The sequence below is a fragment of the Cicer arietinum genome, chromosome 5 (assembly GCF_000331145.2).
Source record: "Cicer arietinum cultivar CDC Frontier isolate Library 1 chromosome 5, Cicar.CDCFrontier_v2.0, whole genome shotgun sequence".
In the NCBI taxonomy this organism is placed as follows: Eukaryota; Viridiplantae; Streptophyta; class Magnoliopsida; order Fabales; family Fabaceae; genus Cicer; species Cicer arietinum.
Genome location: NC_021164.2, coordinates 17,829,836 through 17,843,351, shown reverse-complemented (window position 1 = coordinate 17,843,351; position 13,516 = coordinate 17,829,836).

The following is a 13,516-nucleotide window of genomic DNA, read 5'->3' as shown; positions in this document are numbered from 1 at the left end:
TTACTGATCCACACTAGAAACGTTTTCTCTAAAATATTCATTTTAACATAATATTATTTTTCCTTAACATAGATAAATCTAATTTTAATCAAAGCTCTTATACTCAAAATAATAACTTTAATATTACTATAATATTTTTCAAAATAATCACATAAATATACATCATCTTTATAGTATAGTTGAAATGATAAAATAAATAAATAAATATAGCATCAACAATTTATATTAATTAATAAATAAAAATAAATATGTTTAAAATCATCATACCATAGCAACTATATAAAAATAAAGAAAATCAATATTAAAATTACTAATATCTCATGATAATTATTTGTAAAATAAATTATTAAAATATCATATATTTATAAATAATTAATTATAATTATGTGCACACTTGACATCAGTCAAATATACAAGAAAATATCACATTAATTGAATACACACATATACATATAGAATTGACATTCAATACTTTACCACATAATTGTGCAAAGAATGAGCAAAACTCAATAAATATAGTTGATATATCATCAGGTAATGTTTTCGAATGGCTAAGGGTAGAAGTTGTCCCATTAATATATGACAATTTCAACATGCCATTCACAATAATATTCTTTAAAGTTGTTAAAAATCTCTTCTTACCTTTAAAAGTCAATGTAAAGACGGCCATAGAGATTCTTCCATTTTCATTGGGCAAAAGTTCAGGTCTTATGCCCATAGCTTTAAGGTATTTTCTTTCATTAACATGATCTTTACTTTTTGCAGTATCGTTTATCAAAGTAAATACGATATTATCATACACATTTTTCTCAATATGCATCATTTAAAGATTATGGCGCAAAACAATATCATCCCAATATGGAAGTTCAAAGAATATGTTTTTCTTTTTCCATTGTTGATTAACACAATGTGTAGGTCGTACACCACATGTTCTTTTTCTCGACCCTTATTTCTATAACTTTCTACCAAATGTGACATCAATGTTTTGAACCTATTCAAGAATTTGAGGCCCAAATATTGTTTTAGTTGGACCGCACAATATGTGTGTGCTATTAAAAATGTTGTTGTTATTGTTGTCGTTGTTTATAGTCTAAATTAGTCATATGTCACCACTAATCGTCGATCCAGTCATATAGTCTTGCTTAATTAGTCTCAATACGTATTAGGATATCATTAATTAAAGATCAAACCATATGATCAAACTTAACTTATTTAGTCTAAATATACCATAGGTACAAATCATAGGTCGGACTGTATAATCTTGCTTACTAAGTGTGAATAAACTTTTAGACATCATTAGTCAAAGATAAAACTGTATAGCTTAATTTTTAATTTTTGAAATTTAAATAGTCATGTTTTCAAAATTTATAATGTTTGTCATACTTATTAAAGATCAATGTTTGTGATGCTTATTAGAGGCATACAATCAACTGCTTGTCATAGTTATCATAGTGTTGCTTGCAAAATAGAATCACTAGAGGCGCGTTAGAGAGCACGATCATCAAAACCAAAATATGATTTTCAAAGCAAAGTCTAGGCGTTCTTTCAAATTGTCAAATCTTTAGAGGATGCAGTCTAATTTCATTTAATATTACGTGATTAGGGAACTTCCCACTTAAACAAAAAAAATTAGTATTTTAAATTGCTTCCACAAAACAAATTTTGTTATCATCAAAACAAGTAAGAGTCACAATTCTTCAAACCAACTTAATTCTAACATTTTACACTCAAAATATTTTTTTACAAACATTCTTTAAATTTCAAGAATTGTCCTAAATATTTTTTTTAGTAATTTAATATCATTTGAGAGATTTTTTATATATAATATTTTGCTCATTAGTTAATCATGACAATGGAAGAAATTTTAACCATATATATATATAAGTGGTGCATAATACAAGTTCAACATATTCCTTGTGCATAAATACTTTTAGGCTAAATTACATCCACGGTCCCTTAACTTAATTTCAGGTAACATTTTAGTCCTTTATATTTTTTTTCCCGAGTTGGTCATTTATTTTAATTTTAAGTGAAAATTTGATATTTTAGGTTTTAAAATGTCAACAATGTTGTCCTTTTTTTTACAAACATTCAAAAAAATCATCAAATATTTCAAACAAAACCCTTAAAATTCATTATCATCTTCAATAAAATACAAGTTTAATTAAATTTATAACTTAAATCTTGAAATAAACTCATATTTTCATTCTTTATTTGATGTTGTTGGAGATGAAAATATGAGTGTATTTGAATATTTGAGCTATGGATTTGATAAAATTTGCATTATATTGAAGATGATTATTAATTTTATAGGTTTTGGTTGAAAATTTTGATGATTTTTTTTGAATTTTTGTATAAAAAAGGATAACATTGTTGAAATTTTAAAACATAAAATATCAAATTGTCACTTAAAATTAAAATAAGGACCAACTCGGGAAAAAAAAAAAGATAAAGGACTAAAACGTTACTTAAAATTAAGTTAAGGGACCGTGGATGTAATTTAGTCATACTTTTAATATGTACAATTGTAATCTCGAGTATCATAGGTACAATTGTACCGACTTTATTTTTTGATTGCATATTTAATTAAATTTATTTGTAATAAAAATTTATCAAAATTAGAATTCTTAAATCTTTATTAGCGTAATTATTTTAAATTGAATTATTGGATAATCAAAATGAAATAATTTCCTAAGTCCAAGTTAGACTAATTAGATTAGAATGACATGATGGGTCATCAAAACTAGAATTCATACATCTAAGTTAGTCTAATTAGATTTGACTGTGCTGTTGAATCGTTGAAGTAAGGATATCTCTAATCTAAGATTAAACCGTATAGTCAAACTTAATTAATCTAAATAAGTGTTAGATCTTATTAACAATGGATTAATTAGTCGATTGATTAATTAGTCAAACTTACTTAATCTAAATAAGTGAATTGCTTAATTAGTCTCTATAAGTATTAGTACATCACGAATAGAAAATTCAATACAATCAAACTTAATTAGTCTCAATAAGTATTAGTACATCGTTAATTGAAGATCAATCAATACAAACCAACTTAATTAGTCTAAATTAGTCAGAGGTCACCACTAATCCTCGATCCAGTCGTATAATCTTGCTTAATTAGTCTCAATAAGTAGTAGGATATCATTATAATCAAAGATCAAACCATGTAATCAAACTTATTTAGTCTTAATAAATCAAAGGTACAAATCATACAAATCATAGGTCGGACCGTATAATCTTGCTTACTTAGTGTTAATAAACTTTTAGATATCATTAGTCCAAGATAAAACTCTATAACTTAATTTTTAAAATTTTAAATTTAAATAGTCATGTTTTTAAAATTTATAATTTTTTTATTTAATTTTGATAATTAGTTGTGTTTTTGTTTTGCACCACACTCGTTTTTGTGTTAGGTTATCTCATTGGGTTTTTCAAACAATTTTTTTAGTGAAGTAGTTACTGATCTACACAATTTGTTTACTTGGATTTTTACCTAGTCACCGCACTTGATTATTTTCTTATAAATTTATTGAGGTGTTGCAAATGACATGTGGTGGTTTTGGGATGCAACATAGTTGGTGTGACACCGTAAACCCAAAATAACATATATAATAACTTATACTAATTTTTTTAAAAAGAATGTGTTTCCAAGAAAATAAATATTTTAATAACAAATTTAGAATATCACGTTTTTCAAAAATCAAAAGAAACACTTTAAGTTGTTTTGTTTCTATAAAACAGACAATCTCCATAAACTCCATTTAACTATAAATTGTTAATATAATTCCAAAAACTTACTTGTACTTATAAGGTTTGGATATCAAATGTCGTTTCTAATTAAGTAAGTAAAGGTAAAACAAAAATTACAACTCTTATTTCTGGTATCACCTATTAGAGTGTGGTTTCTCCCAAACTTGAACTTCAAGACACATTAACTTGTAATAACTGCGATTTCGCAAATGCAGAGCCAAACCAGTCAAACACAACCAACGAATGAGGTGAGTTTTGAAATCATGTTAATAGTATAATAAAAGTAAGAAGAACACACAAACAATCATAATATAACTGTATCATTACACAACATTCCTAAAAAAATATCACATTAAATAGTCAAAATCACTCCAAGAAAATCAATACATTTCACTATAAAATCAAATCGTCTAAGAGAAATTATTATCATTTTTGAAACACATCAATCACAATAAAACAGTCACAATGAAATGCAATGTTATGCATGAGCTTAGACTCTACTTCACAATGTGGTACCATTCTAACTCTAAAGTACTTTGTTAGGAGGCTTGATACTATGTCACCATCCTGGTGGACGGACAATTCAAATTGACACTGTCCTCAAAGATCCTCTCAACTCAACCTGACTCACATATACGTGACAATCGAGATAAACGTGTGTTGCATGGTAGCTCCCGACATTTGGAGTGGTACCTCCAAGTCACCTAGGAATTCTCCACCCAAATACCTCTAAGGTCTAACAATCTTTCCTTAAGGCTCAACAGTAAACCGCCACGATTAAACTCATTCAGTTGTACTTCCCCAGAATCACTAGGCTTCTCAGGCCCTACCTATATGATGACAAAATAATCTTCACTTCACCAATTCGCAATATTTATTTCCTCCCCTCGTTGGCCTATGATACTCCATTAAGACCGTCATCTTAAATACAAATTGGAATCAAAATTATTTCATCAATTATGGGGTTACTTCAATATTCTCATCACAATTTATAACATCACTATCATTAATCACGCATCATTATCATCACATAAACTCATCACAATGAGATGAGTTTTTTTATATGCTATATGAACATGTTTGGTACACCACATGAAATGAATTTTGAAGTTCACACAAATGACTCTTGTGCCTTACATGAGTCGAGTTAGCATTCTACACGATGATATAACATTCCATAAAAAAATAAGATGTCGTTGAACTAATTTATTTATTATATAATAAGTACATGTGATTGACTTATTTTATTAATATTATTGATTATGAGTGAATGAATTTACATTGTTTACTAAAAATTATGATTTTATTATAATTAAATTATTTATATTACTAATATATTTTAAGAATATTTTTGAAAGAACGCAAGTGTGGTAATCGATTTTTTGGTTAGTGTGTTAGTTGAGAAAAAAACATGTATTTAAAGTTGAGAACATTATTAACTGGTCAGACTTTCCTTACATCTCGTCCAAGCACTAGATGACCAAGGTTCCATTTCTCTGAAAACCTTAGGATTAAAATCCAAAATAAATATATCTCATTTTTGTTGTTGTTTTTTAGAGCTTGCACGTGAATATTATTAAGAACATTAGAGTGTGACGCCTTAGACTCCAAAATAGTATATATAATAATTTATATTAGATTTAAAAAAAAATCACAGCAGATAAATAAAACTTTTTCCCAGGAAATAAATTTTTTTACAAGTGATTTAGGATATCACATTTTTCAAAGGTTAGTCTAGCTCAATCACAATGAAACAGTCACGAAGATGCAGTGTTATGCATGTCCTAAACTTTATACTTCTTCATCATTTGGTACCATTATACTCTAAAGTACTTGGTTAGGAGACTTGATATTATGCCACCACACGAGTGGATAGACAATTCATGAATGATCATATCCTTATATATCCCCTCAACTCAACCTGAGACACATATACGCGATGATTGGGGTACTCTTGTGTTGCATGGTAGCTCCCGGACTTAGAGAATAACCCACTAATCCACTTAGGAATTCTCCACTAGAGATGCCCTTAAGGTCTATTAGTCTTATCTTACAGCTCAATTGTAGCTCTCCACGATTAGGCAAATTCAGTTGTACTTCCCCAAAATCACTAGGCTTGGCAGACCCTCCCTATATGATGACAAAATAATATTTACTTCAAAAATCAGCAACATCTAGATCATACTTATTCAATGATCATAACTTGACAACTCTTAGTATGAATTCATACTATTAATCAAAATTTAAGTCTATCTATATTAGCCAATCACAATCAAGTCTCAACCTTTGGTCCACACCAATCACAATAAACAAGTAAACAAGAAAACTCAAATACATATCATCCATACAATAGCAATTGACATAGGATTTTATAAAAATCAAATATCATACAATCATGACATTAATTAACTCACCATAATTCTATAGGTTTATAAATCATATTTTATCCTCACTATTACCATTCATATATTTTTAATTAATTATTATTCAATAGGATTCGACCGTACGTGGTAAGCCCGTGATGAGTTTTTAGGAATTACGACATTCCTATCTTTCCCACATTATCTTATACCCATAAAATCAAAGCTCTCAACATGTTGAACACGAAATTGCTTTCCGTTTTTCCCGAGCACCACTACGGAGGCCTGTAACACCCCAAATTTTATAATAAATATTTTCTTAATGAAATAGGATTTTAGATAATTAATTTGGTGTTAAAACTATTTTAGAATATATGTAGATACATCTTGTGACTAACTTTCGTTATGAGTATTTTCTATGATACGCTAATTTTTTTTTTTATATATTTGACTAAATAAGTGATATAAATAAAAAAATCTTATATTTTATTATTTCATATATTTTCTATAAATAATGCTATTTTAATGTAAATATTTTAAAGAATAAGATTTTAGGCGATTCTACATGTATATTTCCATTCGTAGTTAATGTGCTATTTTCATGTATGTTTGAGTGATGTTACGCGTGCACAAATTATATTTAATTATTTATAAATACATTTTATTTTAATTATTTATTTTAAAAATAATCATCTTGATATATTAGTAATTTTAATATTGATTTTCTTTATTTTTATATAGTTGCCATGGTACGGGGATTTTATACATATTTATTTTGATTTAGTAAGTAATATAAATTGTTGATGTTATATTTATTTATTTTATCATTTCGACTATTCTATAAAGATGATGTATTTTTATGTGATTATTTTAAAAAATATTATAGTAATAATTACAATTATTATTTTGAATGAGAGTTTTAGTTAAAATTAGATTTATCTATGTTAAGGATAAATAATATTATGTTGAAATGAGTATTTTGGAGAAAAGTTTCTAGAAAATTAAAATAAATTATTTATATATTAAGGGCTTTAAGAAATACTAGAAAATGAATTTTGGACTGGACGACTGTTTACACCCCTATTTTCTACTTCTACATATTAATTTGGGCTATTACTGGTTGAACTTTTCCTTTCTACACATGCGAGTTGCTTGTTACATCCCTATTTCTGTCTCAGACTTAACTACCTGTATTGGGCCTTACAATTTTACTCTTGTACCTGTACATCTGCTATCTACACTCCTCCTTTTGCAATTAAAAAATAATAAACAAGAATCATACTAATGGCAACTAAATTGCAGCAAACCCTTTTTCGCTCTCAAATTCTCTTCCACTAATTCCTTGCCATTTTGAAACAATCTCAACCTCTATCGAACACAAAATCAGCCACTTAATCCATTTTGGCATCAATTTTATCGATCGTTGCTTCGTTTAATTAGAAACAGTTGCGTTTCTTTCCTTGGGTGAGCCATTTTTGCCCGATTCCGATCACCATGTTTGTCGTCTAAAAAATCTAGCATCGTTTTTGGATTCCTCTCGTCGAAACCTTTAAGAAGCACTACACATTTGTTTTTTTTCCAGTGAAGTTGATGTCGAACCCTTCCGGTGTTCCGATGAGTCATCACGTCTTAACGATTTTGTGGGCTCGACATTCTTCAGATTCCCTCGGTGTACGTTGTTGATCTGTAGTTTCTGTTGAAAATATATATTGATTTATGTGTTTGTGAAAGCTTCTAAATAAGGTAAGGGGTGAGAGAGCGTTTGAATTCATGAGTATAATATATTGTGAGATAAACGGGAAAACCGTATTTCCCAACAATTCATTCGGGGCTCGCTACGTACAGTAATAGCCATTTGAGAGATAAATTAATTAATGTGAAAAATATGAGGATTGTGAGATTACAATGTTAAATAGAAATGTTTATAAGGTGTTGATTGATTTAATTTTCGATTATTGTGTGGTATTTGATATTGTTTTGATGTTGGATGTTGAATGAAGTTTTGTGCATGTGTTTCATTGGACAAATTTATGTAATGATAAAAAAATGGATGCATTTGTATGACATATGTTTATGTGATGATAATGATGATGTTTGATTGATGATAGTGATGTTGCAAATTTGTGATGAGTTTATATGATGATCATGATTATGTATGATTAATGATGTTATAAAATTGTGATGAGAATATTGAAGTACTCCATAACTGATGAAATAGTGATGATTCTAACTTGTTCTAAATATGATGCTCTTAACGGAGTAGTCTAGGCTAACGAGGGGAGAAAATAAATATTGAGAATTTGTGAAGTGGAGATTACTTTGTCATCATATACGTAGGGCCTGACAAGTCTAGTGATTTTGGGGAAGTACAACTGAATTGAGTCTGATTGTGGTGGTCTACTATTAAGCCTTAAGGCAAGATTGTTAGACCTTGGAGGTATTCGGGTGCGGAATTCCTAGGTGACTTGGGGGTAGCATTCCAAATGTCGGGAGCTACCACACAACACACGTTTACCTCGACTGTTGCATATATGTGTCTTAGGCTGAGTTGAGGGGATCTATGATGACAGGGCCAATTTGAATTTCCTTGTGATTGTTTTGTTGTTATTGATGTGTTTCAAAAGTAATAATAATTTATTTTAGATGGTTTGATGCATATTATAATGAGATAATTATTTTACTTGAGTGACTTTGATGTTATAATATGATACTATTTGCTTAAATATTTTGGTATATCGTAATGTGATTATGATACAGTCTATTATGATTGTTTGTGTGTTCTTCATACTTATATTATACTATCAACATGATTTTGAAACTCACCTCCTTCGTTGTTTGAGTTTGAATGGCTTGGCTCTGATAGGTGATATCGGGAATTAAGTGTTGTAAATTGTGTTTTATTTATTTAATTAGAAACAACTTTTGTATAAAAACCTTAGAAACAAATTTTCTTATCCACTGCAAAGTTTCTTTAATAAATCTAACATCAAATTATTATATATGTTATTTTGGTTTTTAGGGTGTCACAAGGCCAGAAAAGCATCACGACAATGTTGATGGCAGAAAAAGAATAGATCACAGTTTAGTTTCTCCTTCACGTGACATATACTGAGAGTGATTCTGATGAATTTAATGAATGGAGAGGGCAAATAATGATTGTGATACCCTAAACCCCAAAATGACATATATAATAATTTATATTAGATATTTTAGCAACATTAGCAACGAATAAAGAAAATATGTTTAGAAGGGTATAAAAACATTTGTAACTAATTTAGGATATCACGTTTCTCATAGTACACGTGGAACAATTCAAACTTTATTACTCAATTAAAATATTTAATATAAATGAACTTGATTTGACTATAATTTCTTAATTTAATTCCAAAAACTTACTAATACTAAGATTATCTTATAAAAAGTCGTTGGTAATTAAATAAGTAAAATACAAAGTAAAACTCTTAATTCCCAATATCACCTATCAGAGTGGAGTTCATCCCAAATTTGAACTCCAAGACTCATTAAGTGTAATGAGTGTGATTTCACAAACGCATGGTCAAGTTAGTCAAACACAAACAACGAAGGAGATAAGTTTCAAAATAATATTGATAGTATAATACAAGTAAGAAGAACACACGAACAATCATAATAGAACCATATCATTGCACAAACATTGTTCAAGAAAAATATCACATTAAAAAGTCAAAATCACTCAAGGAAAATCAATACCTTTCACTATAGCATCAAATCGTCTAAGAGAAATTATTATCACTTTTGAAATGCATCAATCACAATAAAACAGTCACAAGGAAATGCAATGTTATGCATGAGCTTAGACTCTACTTCACAATGTGGTATCATTCTAACTCTGTAGTACTTGGTTAGGAGGCTTGATACTATGCCACCATCCCGGTGAACAGACAATTCAAATTGGCCATGTCCTCATAGATCCCATCAACTCAACCTGAGACACATATACACGACAATGGAGGTAAACGTGTGTTGCATGGTAGCTCCGAACATTTGGAGTGCTACCTCCAAATCACCTAGGAATTCCCCACTCAAATACCTCCAAGGTCTAACAATCTCACCTTAAGGTTTAACAGTACACCACTACGATCCGGCTCATTCAGTTGTAGTTCCCTAGAATCACTAGGCTTATCAAGCACTACCTATATGATGAAAAAATAATCTCCACTTGACAAATGCTCAATATTTATTTTCTCTGCTCGTTGGCCCATGATACTCCATTAAGACCATCATCTCAAACACAAATTGGAATCACCATTATTTCATCAATTATGAGGTTACTTCAATTTCTCTTCACAAATTTATAACATCACTATCATTAATCACACATAATCATCATCATCACATAAACTCGTCACAATTTTATATCATCATTATCATCAATCATACATCATCACATAAACTTATCACAAATTTATAACATCACAATTATTAATCGTACATCATTATGATCACATTAAATTATTAGAACACATCCATCTTTTATTATCACATCACATAAAATTAATTCGATACCCAATATCACAATAATATAATATACCACACATTTAAAGAAATTAAATCAATCAACACCTTACAAATATTTCTATTCTATATTTTAATATCACAATTTCCATGTTTTCACATTAATTAATTTATCCCTCAAAGGGCTACTAATGTAAGTAGCAGTCCCCGAATGAATCATTGGGAAATACTATTTTCCTGTTCATCTCTCAATATATTATACTCATGAATTCAAACGCTCTCTTTTCCTTTACCTTATTTCGACGCTTTGACACACGAATACGATTCCACGAGCATATAACCTTTGGGTAAATCTTTTTTCTTTGAAACTTTGTCCTTCAATTGATCTAACTCGACAGTTTATGGGTAAACGTCAAAATAAATTATGCGAAGATACTCTGAAAACTAAAATTTGAAATTCGGTAAAGGAAAATTACCATAAATCAGAAAACTAATTAGTGAATAATATAGCCACTTTTCACACGATCGTGTTGGCGTCAGTTTAACTCAAATCGAACTTACCGTGAAGAAGAACGATGCTAAATGAATGAAACAACATACTTAAATTTGAGCGAGAATGGATAAAGGTTTCTGGAACAGACCGATGCCAATCGATATATTTGTAACACTTTCTTCCTATTTCTTTTGTGGCGGCTGGGGAAGATTTCCCATCTTTATTATTATATTTTTATTTTATTAACATAATTAGGGTTAGCAATGTCAAGCCCATTGGTCCCTTTATTTATTTTTTGTTTTTCTATTATTATTTTTATTTTGCTAAAATGTAATAAAATGTAACATTTAGGCTAAATTACATCCGTGGTCCCTTAATTTAATTTCAGTTAACGTTTTAGTCATTTATCTTTTTTTTTTCCCGAGTTGGTCATTTATTTTAATTTTAGGTGACAATTTAATATTTTATGTTTTAAAATTTCAATTATGTTATTATTTTTTATACAAAAATTCAAAAAAATCATCAAAATTTTCAACATAAACCCATAAAATTAATAATCATCTTCAATATCATGCAAACTTTATCAAATCCATAACTCAAATATTCAAATACACTCATATTTTCTTCCCCAACAACATCAAATAAAGAATGAAAATATGAGTTTATTTCAAGATTTAAGTTATGAATTTGATTAAATTTGTATTATATTGAAGATGATAATGAATTTTATGGGGTTTGTTTGAAAAATTTGATGATTTTTTTGAATTTTTGTAAAAAAAAATGACAACATTTTTGATATTTTAAAACATAAAATATCAAATTGTCACTTAAAATTAAAATAAAGGACCAACTCGGGAAAAAAAATATAAAGGACTAAAACGTTACCTAAAATTAAGTTAAGGGACCGCAAATGTAATTTAACATAACATTTATTATTCCTATAACATATTTGGTCAAATATGGACAAGATTAACACATCATAGAAAACACACCTATAAAAAAATTAATCATACAACTAATTAAAATAATTTTAACACCAAATTAATTGTTTAAAATCCAATTTAATTAATAAAATAATTTATTACAAAATTTGAGGTGTTATAGTTATCATTCATCTATAGAAAAGGAAAGATAAAAGAATTGAATTGTACGAAGTGTCAAGATTACTAAGGCGACGCACAGAGAAAAAAAAGACGAAGTATGCGATTTTCTTCTTTGTTTTTAAACCGTGTGTACAATTGGTTTAGTGATGTGTTCAGGGTTATTAGGTTGAGGTAGCGGGGATAAAAATATAACTTACAATAGCCACTATATATATATATATATATATATATATATATATGCATACGATATATGGCGTTTGCTAATTTAATGAAACAAAACCAAACCCACAAACCACGAAAATTAAAATTTGGTAAAACGTCAAGGAAGAAATCCAAATTGGTTGTTTTTAGGAAAACAAATTGAAAAACAACAAAGAAAAAGCAAAAGTTCATAATAAATTAAACTAAATACACTTTCTGATGCACAAGATCAGCTATTAGCTGCAATTGCATAGCATACTTAATTTGTAGAATGTAAAGAAAGATTCGATGAGGAAAACGGAATATAATTAATACATACTAACAAATACTTACAGTGGTATCTGGTTTTGAAAACTGAAAATGAAAATACAAGATTATGAAAATATAGGAGACACTCAAGAAACTCTCAAGATTTCTAACATATGTTATCTTGCTGTATTCCACTCTGCCTTGAACTGAAGACAAGCCTTCCTTATATAGGGAACGGGTCCTGCTTGTACAGCATTGGTGTAGTGGAGGAAATGATGAGATTCATTTTGCTTTCGGTGCCACGTTTGGTAAATGGCAGACAAGTGCCCGAAACTTTTGCTTTTTCTTTTCAGAAAATATTCATTTTTTCTGATAAATAATATTTTTTTTTAAGTCTGGAATCGGATACGGGCTAGGTCCGAGACTTAATACATTTATCTATTTTTTGTGAAGTTTAATTTTGGGCTTGACCCAATACATTACATAGTAGACTTTTTTTTTTGTTGGGCCTTCAATTAGTTGGGCCAATGTTTCTTATTTTATAGGGGTGAAGATACAAAAACAATCATCTTCATTGTCATCTCCCATGTCCATTGAATTTTCGGAAGCAGCTGATGAGGAAACCTTTGACGAATCGGTCTTGCTTTTCAAAAGCTGGGCCATAATCTCAAAGTATTCTTCTACAGTCTTGGCTACTGCCAATTGTGTTTGAGCAAATGATTTTTGAGCTAAGAATTGTGTTTGCATTGTTTGAGGTTCTTGCATTCCTTGTTTTTGAAGCCATGTGGATACGGCTTGCCTTTTGATATTCTGAGGGATGGAAAATTTTGTCCACCATCTAGTTTTGAATCTTCTAA